Genomic DNA, 17,963 nt, shown 5'->3' on the forward strand with positions numbered 1-17,963 from the left:
GGAGAAGGTGCAGATCCCGTCGGCAACGAAGACGTCATCACAAGAGGAGACTTCAACAGTCGTGATACCGTCAGCAGGAGAGACTTTAATGCCGGTGGTGCTGGCTACACAGGAAAACTCTACGAACTTCGTTTCGTCCTCGATGGAAACTTCAATGACTGGTGATTCAAGAACGACTAACGAACATCGGTGCTGTTACTGTGACAAGATTTTCTCAAACAACAGCAATGCTCGACGACACGAGAGGAGAGAATGCGCTAAGAACCCTTATCGTAAAATGTTTAGCTGTAACAAATGTCGTAAGCAATTTGCAAGGCAAGATAAGTTGAAAAGACACCTGAAGACATGTAGAGGTCCTGCTGTGCGGCAGAAAGTAAAGGTTTCTATACAACAACGATGCATCGATGTGCATAAGAGTATGCCTGGAGATGGCGTAACTGCTGCAACAACATCATCTGGTTCGGGTCTGAAAGGATCGTCTTCATCACCACGGTATCCTTGCAGCTACTGTGATATGTCGTTCGCATTTCTTCATGACGCACGACGACATGAGCGGAGTAAATGCAAAAAGAATCCTTCTCGTATAAAGTTTCGCTGCGATGTGTGTCATGGTTGGTTTACACGTATTGACAGTTTGCGACGACATGTGAAAAAATGTAAAGGTGAAGTCAGTGTGTCTACTGAAGAACTACCTGTAGAAATTTCCACTCCTCGCTTTCGATTGGAGACTCGTAAGCGTACAAGCAAGAAAACCGATGTGCAGCAACCGATTGGTATGGTGTATGAACAAGAAAATAAACATAAGACTGTGTTCGGCGCATTACAAGTGAATGATAATGGGTTCTACATGGCGCAGTCTGCATTTCGTGGAACATTGAAAGACTACTATTATCTAAATACGTTAGGTGAGTCGAAAGACATTTGTAATTTTCTTGACGATATCAGACAGAACATAATCAATCAGCTTACTGATGACGTAGCAACAAACGGTCCATTAAAATATAACTTGTGGTTGGACTGTATATATGGAAAGCCGTATCCATTCGATGACGAAGTGAAGAAGTGTGCATTCAAGACATCGGCGGCAGTAATTTACAGTTCTAACGATGTGAAGCAAACTGTTAAAAATGGTATCCTGAAACTCTGTCAAGAAGAGGAGGACTATGTCTGTAAAGGTTCTGGCTGGACTCTTTCTAGTGTAAGCAGATTGGAGCTAAGAATTAGTCATTTCACGCCTATGCGGACCTAAATGTTTATAAGATTGCTGGCTTTCGCAAGTGATCCTGTAGTAAAGTAGAAGTTATGTAATAAAGTTTATTTTGTGAAAGAACTTGTGTTGTTTTATTTCTCGAACCTGTCAATATTATTTTAAATCGTTCTTATATTTAATTTTTTATCAACTATGATCGTACCAAGGACCTAAGTCGACCTAATTTATCAGTTTATTGATGGTAAATTTATATAATGAATTCTGGTACTATACCCTATTTTGTGTGTTAGTTATTTTGAATTTTCAAGATGACATCCAAATGTTAAGATGTCGGACACCTCAGTAATAATAATAAATGATTACGTACACTAGCGGGTTAGAATAAAACTAGCATGAAGGTAATGATGGTAATGATGGTAAGACTAGTACACACAAGATGGTGGCCACCAGCAGACGAAAACATGATGGTGGCAATGAGCACTAGCAGGTGGTAGCTCCTGGTAGCATGTACTGAAATGTCGGAACCATGATGGTCGACAAGGACAAAGTCAAATTTCAAGGTCAAGGTCAAAGTTCAAGGTCAAGGTCAATGTTCAATGCCAACAGTCGAGGTTAAAGGTATGGTGAACAGAAAATTATTCTAACATGTCGCCTGCACACTATAGCAGACGAAAACAAGATGGTGGTCTCCAGCGTATGAAGACAAGATGGTGGACATGACGTCATATCTGTTTACGATATATACCTTGTTACTGATGGTAAGTCAGTCTGTAGGTAGCTTCTGTGGAGGAAGGATCTGGTGTTTTTTTTTTCTTTTTGCCCTCACCGGTTTCGAACCAAGGGCAGGAATCGATCTAATCAATCCGTTTTCTAATAAGTTAATTTTTTTATGAATTTTAAAAAGAAATTTCATTAAAATCGGATATTAAATAAATAAGTTAAAGATGGTGACCGTAACAAAATGGGCGATGATCTAGAATCCAATATGTCCGTCAAGGTCACGATCGAAGCTCCCCACAGCATGCGGCTTAGAGCGGCTTGACCATGGGGAATTTAAGCCACTATGGGGAACATTTCTAGTTTTTTTTTAATTTTTTATTAAAATTTTATTAATTGATTTTTTTTATAATTTTTAAAAATATTTACATTAAAATCGTATAATAAATAAAAAAGTTAAAGTTGGTGACCGTAATAAAATGAGCGATGATCTAGAATCCAATATGGTCGCCAAGGTCGCGATCGAAGCTCCCCACAGCATGCGGCTTAGAGCGGCTTGACCATGGGGAATTTAAGCCACTATGGGGAACATTTCTAGTTTTTTAAATTTTTTATTAAAATTTTATTAATTGATTTTTTTGTAATTTTTAAAAATATTTACATTAAAATCGTATAATAAATAAAAAAGTTAAAGTTGGTGACCGTAATAAAATGAGCGATGATCTAGAATCCAATATGGTCGCCAAGGTCGCGATCGAAGCTCCCCACAGCATGCGGCTTAGAGCGGCTTGACCATGGGGAATTTAAGCCACTATGGGGAACATTTCTAGTTTTTTTTTTAATTTTTTATTAAATTTTTATTAGTTGAATTTTTTAATGATTTTTAAAAAATTTTCCCATTTTTCTAACATAAAAATTACGGATTTTCAAGATGGCGGTCATGACGTCATACTAGGTGAAGATATATATACTTTGACATAAGTGGTGGGGGTCAGTCTGCCAGCACCCACCTAGGGGGAAAGGTCGGTCGCCATTTTTATTTTTTTTGCCCTCACCGGGTTCGAACCGAGGACTCCAAACTCCGTGTCGTTAATGTTTGTTTTTTATAAGTATTTTATTAAAATTTTATTATTTGAATTTTTTTATAATTTTTAAAAAAATTTCATTAAAATCGGATAATAAATAAAAAAAAGTTAAAGATGGCGACCGTAACGGAAAATGCAACGGTGACGTCATCGTCCAATATGGCGGAAAACACAATGCCGGAATTTTCGAGAACACAATGACGTCATCCAAGATGGCGGATCCAAAATGGCGGATCCAAAATGGCCGTCGGGGTCAAGGTCAAGGTCAAAGGTCAAGGTCACAACCATCCAAGATGGCCGCCGTGACGTCACAATCCAAGATGGCGGTCGGCACCTCGGCACCTCACCCAGGACCCAGTCCTCGGATGCCCATTTACATACTACTGTTGAGATAGCTAAATGTAATTACAGCAGTGTAGTGCACTCGTTGTGTAATGTGAGGTGGCTATAGCCGAGAACCGTTTATTAATAAGCATTTTATTTCATAAAATATACAATGTGATATGAACCCACCTTAACAATTAAACAAGGTTGTTTTCACGTGCTGATGCGCTACTGGAAGGGACAATAAAGCTGTCGAGTGTGTTTTGCGAGGCTGTTACACACGCGTAACTGGTAAAACACCAAATTAAATTTAATAAATCTGGAATTCACCACTAAACAACCTGTGAATGAATATCACTTGACGCTGATGCCATAGCCTTTAAGATTTCTCTCAACAAACCTAAAATATGATTATTACTCTATATTTACAAGCGAGTTTTTCAAGAAACAAACAACAAACATTTATAGCAGTCTTTCTAAAATTAATTAATGCATGACATGAATATTACTTCAACTACAATCCTCTTTGAACATTAAAAATACAAACAAAATCCAGACTTATTAAAAGTAAATTTGTTTTATACCAGCCCAAAGCTTCAGTGTCCCTTCGAGGAGCGCGACAGCACGCGCTAACAACCTTGTTTAATTGTTAAGGCGGGTTCATATCAGATTGTATATTTTATGAAATGAAACGCTTATTAATAAACTGTTATTGGTATTTAGCCATCTGGCATTTATATATTTAATTTCTACTAGAAATATTTATTTCACGTAAAATTGCACGAGCCGATAACAAAATATAATACTGAAAATGACTACTGACTTTCGCGGCTAAAAGTTGAAGCCTGGTCAAAAATGCTCAGTGGTAACATTGTAAGTCACTGTTTACAAGTCATGTTCCTTGTAATGGCGGCGCTGACCATGCGGTTGCCCTGGCGGCAGCTGACAGCTCGGGTTGTCTCGGCTACACGCGACTGTACAACCTGCCGGGAACTGCTAGTTATTTGGCACTGCCAGTTTCACAACTGGTCGGGTAATCGTGCTCTCTTTCGTCTCCGCAATGGTTTGCGTCTAAATGAGATCTATAGTCGCCACGAGACCGACACCAACGCCACTTCCAGCTGCACCAGCTGCTTCTTGTTCGCTTTGCCCAATCACCTTCCATCTTACTAGCGTCGTCAGCGACAATCACTCGCTCGTCGTGACACGGGATAATGTCTATCACCCTTATATACTCTACCATACTTAAGTGAGTCGTATTTTCACACACAGTGACGTACTGCTCGGTGACTATCTCTGTTACGGACTTGTTACGGGCTTAGGCATACATACGACAGTCTTCAACAGGCGAGGGCAGCTCGGTGAAGTCGGGCAGCGTGACGGTGACGCAGTCTGGTCTTCTTCCTGGTGGCGGCGAAGTGCGTAGTCTTCACTCGTGTGAACCGGACTGGTTGTTCGTTTGATTTAAACTTGGATTTTTATACCCGGCTCCAGTGGCGGTTATGGTAGTTGACAAGAACTCGATTCATATGGAAAGGGCTACCCAAATGTTCTCTGACCGGAGGTTCCAGTCACATTACTATGATTTAAACGGCCCCGCGAAATTTTTGCGGCACTTTTTTCTTCCATGCCGCGCGGGTCGCCTATACCCCAGGGATGCGGCTTGCACCCGGCGCTTACTGTGGTGCGCGATAATAGCGCTATTATTACAGTTATGTCTCTCAACACAGGATTATCTCGGGGAGACTAACCACATCATAACAAGGAGGATATAATCTTTTCTTCTAAATGGACGGCTTCTTTGCATTTCCTTCCTTGCTGGAACTCTGGAGATGGTATATTGCTCTCTGAGATTGTTTTTTTTACTGCTAATTCTGTTTGTCACCTTAAGTTATCTACATAATTAACTTGATTCCTCTTCACACGCCTCTTAAATTCCTTGTCTCAAACAATTTATACTGATTACAATTTGGCCTTCCATGTGTTCATTGCTTCATTCAAGTTTTTTTCTCCGATATTTTCCCATGTCTGATCAGTCATCCAGTCTTTTTCCTTGCTATTCTGAAACCCAAGATATTTTCACTTTCTTCAGTAAAGATAGATCTAATATTCACCTATTTTCCCTCAAAATTTTCATCCTCCTCCTCAGTAATTGCTAGAAATCGATTTAGTTTTGTCCTGACGGTTTCCCTCACATTTATGTTATCGTTTAGCTTTCCCACATCATACTACTTCCTTGTCTGCTCCATACTCCTTCTTTGTGGCTGGATCTTCATTCTAAAAGTAGCCACAACAATATGATGATCACTACCAATATCAGCACGTATCTTATACTTCACACCAAACAAAGATCGCCTCCACGATCGTCGAGTAGCCACATGATTATTGAATATCTATTTTACTATCCGGTGGTACCTGGGCCTCTTTATGGCAATATTAATGCATAAACACTGCACCACCAATTACCAAATCGTGGGTGGCACAAAATTCCACAAAACGCTGTCCAGTCTCATTCCGTTTTCCTAAGCCATGCCTTCTCATAATATGCTCAAGTCTTTTATTGTCATTGCCTACTTTAAATTCAAATCTCTTACAACTTTAATGATATCTTTCCTCTTCTGTTTCTTGAATGTACTATTAAGAGGCACATAAAATGCCTGTTTGTCAGTGGGTGCATAGCACCTTATCATCATCAGTGCTTATGATGTTGGTCCTATAACGTACCGCAATTATCCTCTCTGACACTAGGTACCACTTCATAAAGCTCCTCTTGGCCTCCTTATCTGGCAATATATCCACACCTTCACAACTCGCTCCATCTACTTAAAGTCTTCCAGATTATATAAATGTAGCTCCATCATGGGTGGCCATTTTCCCCAAACTCGCTCCAACTCACATCACTCAATCCTAAGATATTCAAGCCATAACTCTTCATACATGCCACTGCCTGCTGTAGTCTTAGACTTTCCCGCATAGTTCTCACATTCCATAACCCAATTATCATTAGCCTTGTCAAGCCAAAAATCGTTATCTTTGGATCAGTTCGGTTTCTCATTGTTGATGTTCCTTTAATAGATTAGTTTAAAGTTGTGTGAGTTATTATCCCTTAGCACCTGAGCTTGTTGGTGGCGTTGCAACCTAAGGTCTTCAAGCTTGATGTTTTCTGTTAGGATAGTCTTCCTTAGTTTTGTAAATCCCTCTTCATTACGGAGAAGTGGTTTTCTTTACATTTAACCCCAAGAGAAAGGGCTGCCTCCTCCTCCAACTTCGCTGTATCAAAGATTTGCTCAGCTCATTTGCCATCAAGGACTTCACCAGGGCCCCGTAAGCCAATACTTTTGAGGGTTCCTACAGGACCTTCGCAGTGACCGTAGTGGTCGTGAGGCACACAAGGTCCTCGATGTAGTTCGCCCTTACAGACTATCCCCCACGCCCTCACGACGTGGGCGAGGGGTTGCATTCATGGGGAACATGGAGTGTGGGACCGAACCTTCATTCCTCTGTTCCCTAGGAGAACGCGCGGCACAGATGGACCGCGTGGTTACGTAGGGGTTGAAAAAGTTTAAGAGTTTTAAGCGGAGGGGGGAGAATTGAGCACGTCGTCGCTTGCAAATGAAATTCCACGCCGCGCCACATCTCAAGTTGCGAGCGGGGGCAAGGTGAAAACGTGAAGAGGGAGGGCAGGTTCGCTTTCTGGGTTAATGACAAACGTTTCGTCCTCAGCACTCTGTTAATTCCGTCGAGCGACCTCCCTTCTACCCTTCTCGTCCCTTCCCACTTCCTTTCACTTTAGCAGCCCCCGTCAGCGTGGGACTACCTATAAGCGGTGGGATCGTTTTATTGTTCTCGGAGGCCTGCCCTAAGTCAGGGTGCTTCATGAACACGGGTACGATTAAAGACTTACTAACTCTTTCAATATTTAGTTCGTTTCAGCTGTCTTGACACAGATCATGCTCATTTCGGTAATGAATTTATTGTGTACTCCAATTTACACACCCACACAGATTGTTCTAGTTATTTCCTGATTAATATTTTCTTTACAGCTTGGATACAAATAACCAGGCGTTATAAATTACATTGATACCACCGCACCACCTTGAACAGTCCTACAGTGGGAAGAAAAATTCAGCTGTCTATTCCATTTGTCTTTTGATAGAAGTCGACATCCGTAATGCAGTTATATGCTCATCGACTTTCACGCGAGGGTTCTGGGGTCAGGTAAGGCGTTGGTTTAACTTGCAACGTCGAAATTTTTCACAAAAATTTCAGTCAGTAAAAATTTCAATAAATAAATAAATAAAATATAAAAATGGTAAACGCGTTACTACACTAAACACTAATTCTAATGGAACCGGGCTCAAATGCTGGGCAAATCGTCCATAATTATTTCTACCGTGGATTTATTGTTTCGGACCTTGGGCGACACTTCCTGCGCTGCATTTGTTTCCCTAACTTCGCTGCCAAAGTGGCACAATTTTTTTATTCAACATGTTTTCTATTTTTATTTTTATAGGTAATGTAATGGTCAAGCTTCGTTTCTTTATGTGTCACACAACTTGAATGTTTTGACGTCGTGTATCAGGCAAAATTAATTAGAACATTTAAGATAATTAATTGTCAGGATATGGATGGCAAACCTTAACACATTTTAAGTATATTTTATCTCAACATTGTCAAATTACAAACGCTCAAACAAATTGCAAAAATGGTGCTTGACAACGCCCGGTGATGGTTTAAGAAACATGAACGAAAATTCACGGCATCAAACACATTCACTTTAATATAATACAGACATTTTAAACTGTGATAATTGTTCCTTATTGCGTATTCAGATGTATTTTAAAATAAAATTTTAAAATGAAGAAATTAAACGATTTTGTTTGTGTTGAAACTCTGTATAATTAAACCATTTTTTTTATTTCGAAATTTTATAAAACGTTGATAAAATTTTTCCATTGATAAATTGTTCTGTATTACATATCCTAGGTATATATTTTATATTTAAAAAGTAAAAATGAAGTAAGCATTTTAAAGTGTTTGTAAATTGAAACAGTATGATAACCATAATATTTCTATTTTTATTTTCAAAATATGTATAGTAAAATCTTTGATATAAACTGGATATGTGATAAGGAACATTGCTCCGGGAGAAATTGCCCCATGTAACATATCCAATTGTATTTTAAAGTATAATATGAAAATAAAGTAAGCTGTTAAATATGTTTGTGAAGTGGAACTGAACTATAAATAAAATACATGTTTCCATAAAAGAATGTCCCAAATTCAATGGTATATTAAGTAAAACAGTTTAATTTACACTATTCACAACAAATCTTACATCAAATTGAAGATAAACTATTACTGTATATTTTCTCTTCCAATGTTCAATATGTTCACCTTTAGTTATACGGCACACTTCCAACCTAAAGTCCAATTCTTCTCACATTTTGGTTAACAAATCCAGAGTAATGAGAGAAATAGCCTCTTCATTTTGTGTCTCAAAAGTGGCAAATTATTTAGGTAGCGGCGGAACGTAGACACGATATTTTATAAAGCACCCCAAAATAATTTTTTCCGGCACAGCCTACAGGCGTAGGTAGATTTAGAAGTACCTAGTATACCTATATCTTTGGAAATATTTTAGAAACTTCTATTAACTCCTGGAACATTTTAAGAATTTAATGTAGGTGACATAACATCCTATATGTCGTCAGTATACACAAATTAGATCGAATTAACATTTTCTCGTATTCCATGCGGTGCAAATATATTGAATGTTGTTTAACTTAATGCATCGAGCATTGAATGCCTTAACGAATTTTATAATATGCCTATTAAGATAGTCATGCAATTAATTTTGATCTTAAAACACTAATTTTCACCTCTTGCACTAACACGAAGTCGTATAATTTTTTTGGTCAAAGTTATAATGCAAAAATAAGATAGTTATTAATAAATTCCGACAAATTTAATACTAAAAAATATATATTTTTTTAAATTTTAAACCCTGTTATTACTGTAATAAATCGTTTCATCAAAAATTGTTACACCCAACGTTTTTAGATAAAGGTAAGGCGGTTTACAATAAATTATAATTATAAATAAACGTAAATGTGTTTATATAAAGTAATTACACTTAGGTTTTCTATCCTTGTTATTTCCACCCCTTCCAGTAATGGTTTGTATTATCAAAAATTGTTTCAGATAAACGTTTTAGGTAAAAATTATAAAATTTACAAAAATTTTGAACGGAATTGATAATGTACTTACAAAGGGAGTAAAATTTTTTTTTAAATTCTAGCCCTATTTTTTAATCACCTTGCAGCAATAGTTCATATAATCAAAAATTGTTACACAGAAAAGTTTTATAAAAATTATAATTTCAATAATACACAATTTGTACGAATTCGATGTTGTGTCTACGGAGTTATGATGTTTTTGTCTACCAGCCCTTTTTTTCAACCCCTTTAAATTATGCTTGGTCGTATAAAAAATTATCTTAGGAGAAATTTGTAGCTAATAATTAAATGTTTTACAGAACGGATTTCACATTGCACATGGTAGGTAAATTACGAATTTTTAAAAATTCTATTCCTTTATTTTTTTTTACTCCCTACAACAATGCTTCACCCTATAAAAAACAATTTCCAAACAAATGTTTTAGGTAAAAATTATGAGATTTACTAACAATTCAAATAAATTTGATTGTAGCATATACCTTCTGAATGAGTTATATATATATTTTTTTGAATTCTACTCCCCTTTTTTAAACCCCTGCTGTAATGGTTCGTCTATTAAAACAATGTTCAAGACAAATGTTTTAGATAAAAATTATAAGATTAACAAATAATTTGTACAAATTCTAACTCGTGCCTTCAAACAGAGTTATGACTTTTTTTGTTTACTACCCTAATTTTTCAACACCTTGCAGTTACGGTTGGTTGCATCAAAAACTTATCCAGACATAAGATTTTGGCATTACTCCTACGAGTTTTAAAACGTTCAAATTAATGTGATATTTTCCATATTACGAGAGTTAGAACGATTTTTGTGGTATTATTTTTTTTTTCAAAAACCTTTCCCATTTCTACCCCTTTGGTCGGATATTGTCCATTAACGAACTTGACTGAGATTTTCCACTACTAGATTTTATGTATCCCTTTGGAAGTGATTTATGAAAAATTGCGACAGTTATCGTTTCCACAAAATTGTGATATATACATAAACGTTTGATTTGACGATGGTCTTGGGGTTAATGGACCATGAAACGAAAAACTATATAAAAATTTTCCGAAAGTCGCACCATAGTAAAGGCTACAACAGATAGTATTTCTATGAAATCTACCTAACATAGCATGGCGTTAAATCAGGTGAACGTGGAGGCCACATGAAAAAAAAGCTCTTTCGTTTCGACCATTACAAAAAATCCCGAGGTCAAGGACTTGGACTCTCGTACGGAGAGATTACAATGGGTAACGCACTTTGAACTGAAATTACAGATTCAATCTTAGATAATTTTAGAACACAAAACGTTTTACGCTCAGGAATCGCCATTCTGCGTAGGTGGCGCTGCAAGCCAGCGCATAAGCTTAGGTACCTGAAACTGCTTCGGTTACTCTTCTATGGCAACCTTGAACCAACATTCTAGAACGTTTACAGTTGATAGTATTAACATGTATAACTGTGACATTCCTTTCGTGGACAGACTGTATGTTTTTATTCTGAGAGTATGAGTAATGAAGCTTGGCTGGAAACTGGACACGCAGTGAGGAGGAATGGCGGAACAGATGCGACTGGAGGCGGTCACCCTTGGAGAGGTTCCGCAGCTGCGAGCCGCAGAACCTGCGGCCGTCCAGCTGCAAGAACTCGTCCGTGCAGCCGTCCGTGCTGCGTGTCCGGAACCTGTCCACGTCCAGCCGCAGTCCGCAGCTCCCTGGGGAACGGACACACAGAGGGGAGTTAGGAAACCTTCTCTCACGCGGAAATCGTGCGTGGGCAGAAAATCCTCGTAAATGCACGATTGTTTTTTTATCTCTCTCTCTTTCTTGACTTCTCTTCTGGTGTTTCAACTTCCTGGTGGCTATTTTTTTTCTTCACATACTGGTAATAATAAAACAACTTTAAAAATTGGATAAAATTTTGAGCAGCAATTCCAGTGACTTACGCGCAGCACACGGCTGTGTGGGTTTGATGTCCGAACCCCGAACAACCTACCACTAGACCAAACAGCATAGAAACTAATACATGACAGCTCTATGTATACAAACCACACAGGGGATAGTGTTAGAAATTATCTAGTGGCAAGATGTGTTACATAAATTTCATAAATTGTCAAATTATATAATATGTTATATGATGTAAAACATGATTAAAATCTTTTAAAGAAAATTGAAGAACTGAAGGTTTATTTCCCCTATAACACTATACAATGATGAAGAAAAATGGGTGCGTGTAGGCATACTTATTTAAGCGCGTTGAAAGTTATACTTAATTGGCATGATAAAAAAAACTACTTTAATTTTGAATCAAGTAATTGATAGAAATGAAATATTGAAATGACTGGAGTGTTATGGTCAATAAGGTTAGTAAAGAATAAATTCAATCAAATGAAAAAAAAATTAAATAAATATCCAGTATATAATTAATATAAACACATGGATAATTATTATTTATTTAATTCAGTTAGTTAATATATAAGTATTATAATTAATATTTAAAACTAATAAATATGCTGAATGTTTATTCTAATGTATTAATTTACGAAATAATAATTAAATAATTTAATTTATAATGCAAATTAAATATACATACGGGGACATTACCTCACAAACACTCCCTTGAAAACGACCAGAAGACTACCAATCATTGCACGGACACTCCCTGCCAGCCGGAAGGGAGCTTACAAGCGACCTGACGTCGTTATCCATGCGGGAACATACTGCGCTTATGTATGTGCACTTGAAAATATAGGTACTTGAAAAAGTTTATAAACACAATTTCTAACGCTAATATTGACAATAAATAAATTTTTTCAACTATATGGACCATTATTCAATATCAATTACTTAAGTAAATGTTTTAAAAGCATATTTGTAATTTTTATTTGTATGTAGCCTTTTCTTCATCCTGTCAGTTTTTGATGCATGCTGCGCGCGCATCTTAGAATTAAACACTCATTATTTTTAAATAACCGCCTAAAGAAGTATAATAAAAAAATAAGAGAAAATTAAGTTGTTTTTGTTGTCATAATGTTTGTAATATATATATATAGGCATAGGCATAGGCATAGGCATAGCGTGTGCCTCCATCAGACTGATGTGACAACAACGGCAGGTTTTCACACACACTTCTTGGAGCTGTCCGATATTGCGTATTAGTGTTTGGTGTATTTGAGAACACTGTCGTGCCAGAGCTTGCGTCTACCGCTCCTCTTCCCCTCTACCACTCTCTCCCTCGCCCACAGACACTTATCCTCCACGGTCTCTACGCAAGCATGCCGCGCAGAAACTCACCACAAACTGGGTAATAAACATCTCCATTGAAAAAATGATTAACTAAATATGTAAACACTCATTTAAAGCCTACAAATTATTTGTCGGCCCATTCTTCACCCGGAGCAAGCTTTTCTGCATCATGACCCATATCCGTCCCTGGTAAATTACAGTTGCATCTTGCACATACAAGTTTACTTCGAACACTATACCTGGAGAGCTTTGCGAGGCCGGAGCGATGTCTTAAATGACTAAATTTAAATGAAACAGAAAATTACAACCACTCGCCAGTCGTGACCTTTATTTTCCAAGATTCTTTTATTTGAACAAAAAAAAATATCAAAACAAAAAACCTAACAAATGAAGACTTGTTTTTGGTGCAGCATTGTTTAAAATTTTATTTTTGCAAGCCACTTCTATCATTATTTTCTGATCTTAATGAGCTTTTTCTTTAAGAGTTACACGTTTAAAAAATGTTGCTTCGCATATAATAGCTTACTGGAGATTCGAGCAACAACACTTTAGAAATTTTGTCAAACTTTTGCCCCGCGCAAGTGACCTAAGTCTCGGACCCCGACCAAATACTGTCACTTTGTCACAATTAGACCCATGAATATTTTGCTTATTCATTGAGTAGCAAAGTATACTTAAAGCACACAAACATCTGCTTTACGCTGATTAGACCACAGCGCTCTTGACACGCCCTTGACGACCCATCAACAAGGAGAAGAGCCCAATCTGTGTAACCCGCCAAGGATATGACTTTTTTATCGACTAATTAGCACTATAAAAATGCTTGATTATGTGTAGGTAGGTTAAGTGAAGTGAATCTTCAAAATAATCGAGGCTCTATTCATAATTAGGGTTCTTGTTCTTATCACTAGTTATGTATCCACATATGTACCATTTATTTACATGAATAGTAAACTGCTGATCTTATTTACCAAGTTGACGGAGAAGCAAATCTCCAACAGACTTAACCGCGGAAGGTCTGGAAAGTGGGAGCAGGGCAACTAACAAGGAAAATCCCCCTTTTTTTCGTTCCTCTCTTTGCTCTGTCAGCCTCAATCTGAGGAGATAAGACAGGATTACGAGGCGCACAGTAGCTTCGTTTGTCCTCTTCTTCATTCTGCATTTGTGGTTGAATGCCTTTTGGTAGAACCTTCCCTCATTCATATTGTCGCGGTTCGAAATTTTCCAGGGTTTTTGAAATCAAATTTGGAGACTTTACTGATGGGACTCTGGGCCGACGACTCTGTTCACTCGCGGCGCAAGTGGCGTGATCAGGTAATTGGGTCGCCCTGCTGGCTTGCAGATTGCACGTTCTTCTGTAGTTTGTTTGTCCGGCCGCTAGCTGGCGCTGCCACTGGCCGCGCGGTGTGGCCGCACGTACGGCTGGAGGGGGTAGCCTGCTCAGCTGTCCTGGTTAGTTGTTTGAACATTTGGTGTCAACAACCCAGGATTGTTCTGTTGGGCGCGGTGCGCGGAAGACTTTTGAGCGGCCGAGAGTGGTCGGTCGGGGCTCACTCTCGGGGAGGCTATGCCCCTCCCCAAGGCACGAGTTGGTAGTGTGCGCGGTCGGAGATAGGCAATACCTCTCCTCGTCAGTACTGGTTCCAATCGAATTCAAGTTTCGCCTCAGTAGTTGCTCATCATCAAACTCGTTATTTAGGATCAGGTATTAATTTTAAACAAGAGTTAAGTTTTAAACTTAATAAACAAAAGGTTAGGGTAATATTTCGTGATGATCTCTAGAATTTATAGTTATATGGTTTTAATCAATACTTAAATCATTGTCTAATTTCAACAACCGTGGAGCTGATTCTTAATTTTAGATGTAACGAAAAGACTAATTTGTTTTAAGTTGTTTTAATTCTTTTAAAATAATTGTAAGTTATTTTTAATTGATTTTAACTTATTTTTAAATAAGTTCAGCCATAAGTTTTAGCATTGAAACTTCCGTCAGTACCGTCCTGTAAAGGACGACGAAAACTACGATCTGAATAGGGACATTAAAAATCTCGCTGGAAGCGGTACTCTTACCTTTTTGAGAAGTAAATTTAAGCTGAATTTTCTTTTTTGTTGTTTAAAGATGTGAATAGTTGTGCTGAGTTACTCTAACACAGAACGTCTTAGGTTTTTAGTGTTAATGTAACACTTCTACTTTTAAGTATGGGGTTTGATCCCTGTATTTGGTATTTATTTACATTTTACATTTTTGTAATTATTTATTTAAAATCCGTCTACGAGAATATAATCAACCTGCTCATGTGCGGCAGTCTCGTATAATATGTCATACTACATAAATATTTGATCAAATCATACCTTATCGAAGTTGTTAACTAATACTTTACGAGTAAATAATGAATCTATTTTATGCTAAACTTAGGCTATTTGTGTTGTTTTGTAACATTTTCTTTTTTAATTTACTCCTATTTATATGACTAAAGAAAAGGTTTTAAATAATTATTTGAAAATTTAGACTTCACTAATAAAACAATAATACAATATATTGATAGCTACATAGTTTACTCAAACTGAATTATTTCGCTACATTACCAATTAAAAAATTTGGATTTTTGGCCAAATATCGAGACTTCTGGACTTATGAATTTATTATAGATATTATCAAATGTTTTGAAGACCATTTTAATCCTTGTATTCCATTATTTACGTATGACCATTAAACAAAACGTACCGGTAATACAAAAAAATATTTTAATTAATCATAGGTTATCAAAAAAATTATTTTATAGATGAAATTTATCACAGTTAATACTCTCGAGTGACGAGAATGGAGTTGCAACTCTACGTCAGATTACAATGATCGTATAACTGCGCTGGTCAGACATGCTCCAACATGCTTGGCTTCCGCTCAGAACTCTCGCTTCAGTTTTCCCCAAGCCGAAGTTTTAATTGCGAAATCGGGGAAAACGGCCAAAGTACTTCCGAATCGTTTTTTTTTTCTTTTTTACCACGGAGTTTATACGGCTTCCCGTATGCTTTGTGCGGAAAAAGGAATTAACGACGAAACGTTTCACCTAGATTATTCTCTTGAATTTCCGTACTTGTGCAATAGAATTTTCAGTCGGAAACTTTTACTTTGCTGCACCGACATGAGCAGCATTTAGACAAGTTGTTCGTGAGGATCTTTGTGATTTAATGGTGGAAGTTCGTACTTTTAACACCAGGAAATAGCGAGTAGCAATCTGTTAGCCTGAAACCAACATAAACACTTTGTTCCCAAAAAAATTTTTTTGCAACTTACAACACTACTGGACAACTTACAACACTCCTAGCAATGGAGCAGGGTGAAGCAGGGGTAAGGAACTGGACTGGTATTCAAGAGGATCTGGGTTCCAATAATGGGCTGACCATCCTGGTTTCGGTTTTCTGCGGTCTCCCGAAATTACTCTGGCCCAATGCTGAGATGTTTATTAAAAAAAAAAAAAGGCCAAGACATTCCTTTACTCTGTTTCCTGTCACTGTGGTGTTGAGTTTCTCTGTCTCGACCTCAATTTTGGCGTGAACTTCACCCAAATAAAATAAAAAATTCCAACGTAGAGTTTCCAATAAAGTAGCGGAAACACAGAAATTTCTTAAATTCTTCTCCCGTTTTTACGCCTGCGCCAGTACAAGTGACGTCATCTCTTGCAAGAATGCAAAAGTGACTAAGAAATCACTGAATCAGAAAAAAACTATTTAACAACTTCTAAAGATATCTGATTGGCATCTGCTTGCGAAATACATTTAAGAATACGCAGATATCAGATTCGTATTTCTGTTCTCAGAATTCGTTTTTAAACTGTAGTATTAGAAGAGTAAACATTTTAAAGTATGAAACTTCCTGTGTCACTTCTTGAAAGCACTCAAGGGACTTCATTTCTCCGCCATATAATGCTATGGTTACCGCTCAAATCTTATAGTTGTTCTGTGCATGACAAGTAGACTGCGATCCAGTCTACAGCCTTGCGCTTAGAGGCATCCAGCATCCGTCTCTGTAACATAAATACACCCCTGGCTTGTTGAAATATTAGCGGGAATACTTCCTAGCCACAGTTAAATGACAGGAGAATTTAAAGTTTTACCCTTGTAGCCGGGGCTTACGTCTGTTCAGCATCGAGGTCATCAGAGTGCAGTGACGTGCCAGCAACCACGGCTGCCAGGGAGCTGCCTGTGTTTCCTTCACTGTGTATAGTATGCATATGGTCAAGATTTCATGGCTTTATGTTTGGAATAGTTTAGATTTCAAAACAGGAGATTTCGATGTTATTGTTGTTATTTTTAATTAAATATGTATATTCGTAAAGTTAAACCGATGACACTTTAATGTTTTCTTATTTTCGTGTCACCAAAACAGTGATGCACTTTCGCAATATAATAATTTGCAATAAGCATGTCTTAACTACTCGGGACAGTACATCTATAAGTGTGTTAAAAAACTTCCGAATGCCGTATTGTAAAATAAGGTTACTAAAAACATTAGCTAGATTAAAAAAATAATGAAAAAAATAAAACAGAGACAGGCGCAGTTCGGATGCACGCAGTAGATTTTTGGTGAAAAAGTCGGGATAAAATAATAACAAGCGTTTCGTATGAATATGTAAATAATTTAAATACCAATCGTAAACACCACGCACGTGGCTACACTGGTACGATGAAGTCACAGGCCAAAATAAAACATAGTGCGCCACGAACCCTTGCAGAAATGATCTATATCCGTTGTGGGCTCGACTGTTGTCGACGAATTATCAGTGTGGTAGTTATTAGCGATGCAAATCTGAAGGCATTTTGTCACACAAGAAATGCAACTGTGGCGGGCGAATGGACGAGTGACCTGGGCTGCGGGCGAAGACGTAGCTGCAGTGGGCGGGGTCGCCGCGCTGCGAGGAGGACCTCTCCCCCGCGGGCGGGCCCAGGCGCACGGCGCAGCGCGCGTCCCGGGTCCTGGCGAGCGGCACCTCCACTGCAACACGCCATGTCCTTGCCGGAGGACCCTCGGAGACCCTCGCCCAGCTGAGACGTCTCGCAAGTCAGCAGGTGACGTCAGCTCGAGCAGGCAGAGGATAGTGGAGTCTATCATGGAGGTCATTCAACCCACCAATTCTTCCTGTCCAGAGTTATCATGTAGCTAAG

General features: G+C 38.0%; 1 long non-coding RNA gene across 1 annotated transcript in view; it reads right to left on the minus strand.

Moving 5' to 3' along the window:
- The window catches only part of LOC134529653 (uncharacterized), a 38,476-nt gene extending 20,753 nt beyond the window's left edge, over positions 1–17,723 (minus strand). Inside the window, exons 1-2 of the long non-coding RNA XR_010074655.1 lie at positions 17,665–17,723; positions 11,144–11,269 (exon numbers count right to left, since the gene is read on the minus strand). This is a non-coding gene — a long non-coding RNA (uncharacterized LOC134529653). The remainder of the gene's footprint in view (positions 1–11,143; positions 11,270–17,664) is intronic.
- Positions 17,724–17,963: the final 240 nt, after the last annotated feature.

This window comes from Bacillus rossius, chromosome 1, assembly GCF_032445375.1.
Source record: "Bacillus rossius redtenbacheri isolate Brsri chromosome 1, Brsri_v3, whole genome shotgun sequence".
Lineage (NCBI taxonomy): Eukaryota > Metazoa > Arthropoda > Insecta > Phasmatodea > Bacillidae > Bacillus > Bacillus rossius.